Source organism: Heterocephalus glaber, unplaced genomic scaffold (assembly GCF_053883595.1).
Source record: "Heterocephalus glaber isolate CG9 unplaced genomic scaffold, H.glaber_assembly_v1.0 deba00001537, whole genome shotgun sequence".
NCBI classification, from domain to species: domain Eukaryota; kingdom Metazoa; phylum Chordata; class Mammalia; order Rodentia; family Bathyergidae; genus Heterocephalus; species Heterocephalus glaber.
In genome coordinates, this window is record NW_028258332.1 from 773920 (window position 1) to 776985 (window position 3066).

The 3066-nt window shown below is 50.3% G+C and overlaps 1 pseudogene; it reads left to right on the forward strand.

The window, feature by feature from the left end:
- Nucleotides 1–689: 689 nt before the first annotated feature.
- On the forward strand, nucleotides 690–2277 carry LOC101726121 (heterogeneous nuclear ribonucleoprotein K pseudogene; annotated as a pseudogene).
- The last annotated feature ends 789 nt before the right edge of the window (nucleotides 2278–3066 follow it).

Below are 3066 nucleotides of genomic sequence, written 5' to 3' on the forward strand. Positions count from 1 at the left end.
CATAGTGGCAACACTGGGCTGACTGCTTCGGACCCAGCCCTTCCGGGGAGGGGGGAGGTGGCAGTCGGGTCAGTGTCTTCCACATGCCAATGCTGAGTCACTGCGTGGGGACCTGGCCCGCCAGCTAGAGCCGCAGGTTAAGGGAGCTTCATGGAGTAGAACACAAGCCCCTCGAGTCTTTATTAATCTGCTTCTCCCAAAGCAGCCCAGGGCTCTTCTGCCCTTTGACACCCAGGCTGTGCCTAAAGGGCCCAGGGATGAGGGGCCCAGGCCTGATGGTAGAGAGCAGAGAGGGCTGCAGCCGTGACCCCTGCTCAGCGACAGAGCGGATAAGCACCCCCGTCCCTGAGCCCGGCTTCCGCCCCGGGTCACCGTGTGATGACAAGCCTGCGCAGAGCTAAGTGGCACAGCAGTGTTGGCCCCGTGGGGACGGCGGGTCCCTAACACAGGGCCGCCCCCCGTGCCCGTCACTCACCCACATTCATCTGCCTGTGAACACTCAGTGCCGCTCTCGGCTGGTCTGGTGCACCGACCTCGACGTTCTGCCTCATCACACTGGTTTCCGGCATGTAGATTGGTGTATCCATTTAATGCAAGAAAATGGGGCCGGGGATTTAGCTCAGTGGTTTCGCTGCCTGCTGCACAAGCACAAGGACCGGAGTTCGATCCCCGGTACCAAAAAAAAAAAAGAAAAGAAAAAGAAAATGGAAACTGAGCAGCCTGAAGAAACCTTCCCCAACACTGAAACCGATGGTGAATTTGGTAAATGTCCTGCAGAAAATATGGAAGAGGAGCAAGCATTTAAAAGATCTAGAAACACTGATGAGATGCTTGAATTACGAATTCTGCTTCAGAGCAAGAATGCTGGGGCAGTGATTGGAAAAGGAGGCAAGAATATTAAGGCTCTCCATACAGACTACAATGCCAGTGTTTCAGTCCCAGACAGCAGTGGCCCAAGCACATATTAAGTATCAGTGCTGATATTGAAAGAATTGGAGAAATTCTGAAGAAAATCATCTCTACCTTGGAAGAGTACCAACATTATAAAGGAAGTGACTTTGACTGTGAGTTGAGACTGTTAATTCATCAAGGTCTGGCAGGAGGAATTATTGGGGTCAAAGGTGCTAAGATCAAAGAACTCCGAGAGAACACTCAGTCAACAATCAAGCTTTTCCAAGAATGCTGTCCTCATTCCACTGACCAAGTTGTTCTTATTGGAGGAAAGCCTGATAAGGTTGTAGAGTGCATAAAGATCATCCTTGACCTTATATCTGAGTCTCCGATCAAAGGACGTGTGCAACCTTATGATCCCAATTTTTACAATGAAACTTACGATTACGGTGGTTTTACAATGATGTTTGACGACCGCCGTGGACAGCCTGTAGGATTTCCCATGCGGGGAAGAGGTGGTTTTGACAGAATGCCTCCTGGTCGGGTGGGCGTCCCATGCCTCCCTCTAGAAGAGATTATGATGATATGAGCCCTCGTCGGGCACCACTACCCCCTCCTCCTGGTCGAGGTGGCCGGGGTGGTAGCAGAGCTCGGAATCTTCCTTTCCCACCACCACCACCACCTAGAGGAGGGGCTCTAATGGCCTATGACAGAGGAGGAAGACCTGGAGATCACTATGATGGCATGGTTGGTTTCTGTGCTGATGAAACTCAGGACTCTGCCATAGATGCATGGAGCCCATCAGAGTGGCAGATGGCGTATGAACCACAGGGTGGCTCTGGATGTGGTTATTCCTATGCAGGGGGTCGTGGCTCATCTGGTGATCTTGGTGGACCTATTATTACTACACAAGTAACTATTCCCAAAGATCTGGCTGGATCTATCATTGGCAAAGGTGGTCAGCGGATTAAACAAATCCGTCATGAATCAGGAGCTTCGATCAAAATTGATGAGCCTTTAGAAGGATCCAAAGATCGGATCATTACCATTACAGGAACACAGGACCAGATACAGAATGCACAGTATTTGCTGCAGAACAGTGTGAAGCAGTATTCTGGAAAGTTTTCTAAGACGAGTGAAGAACTGAAGGAGTCCTGCATCTTTTTTTTTTTTATCTGCTTCTGTTTAAAAAGCCAACATTCCTCTGCTTCACAGGTGTTCTGCATTTGAGGTGTAGTGAAATCTTTGCTGTTCACCAGATGTAATGTTTTAGTTCCTTACAAACAGGGTTGGGGGGAGGGCATGCAAAAACTAACATCGAAATTTTAAAACAGCAGAGTGAGTGGATTTTATTTTTGTTCATTGTTGGTGGTTTAAAAAAAAATTCCCCCATGTAATTATTGTGAACACCTTGCTCTGTGTGTGGTCACTGTAAACATTTGGGGGTGGGACAGGCAGGAAAGTCACAATCATCCACGTGTCCCCAGCATCTGTTCAGAGCAGTGTGCAGAATGTAATGCTCTTTTGTAAGAAGTGTTTTATGATTTTTAAAATAAATTTAGTGAACCTAAAAAGAAAAAAATGCCACTCTCTGCCGTGTCCGGGCCAGCAGCGAGCTGACCAGCCTGGCCCTGCTCCAGCAAATCTTCAACACGGTGCTGCCGGGAGCCTGGCAGACTGTGGTTCAAGGAGCCCACGCTGAGCAGAGCCGGGTGCCGGAAGGAGGCTTAGGGAGGTCTGGGTGGTGGGGAGGGAGGACAGTATGTGCCCTGGCGAGAACAGGGGCCCAGAGCGAGGACGTGGAGCCTGGGCAGGGCCTGCAGGGAAGCCTCAGCCCCAGATGCCCATCAGGGTGGCCCTGGTTGCTCCACACCCCAGGGGGCTGCTGGCCCGCACAGTGGGGACAGCATGGGCCCTCCTAACACGGAGGGTTTTTTGTTAGATTTGCACAATTTGAAAAGCTAGAAGAACCACGTACCCCAGAAATACCGAGAAAATTAAGAAAAAGATAGCATGTCATGAACGCATAGATTTACGTAGGAAACAGTCTACTTTTGACACACATGGATCTGCTAGGAAAGTTAAAATTCCGCAGCCACTTGCAGGTGAGGAGGGGAGGTGCAGGTTACACTGTCGGCTCTCGCTGCCCGGGCACCGCACAGTGGGCCACATGCG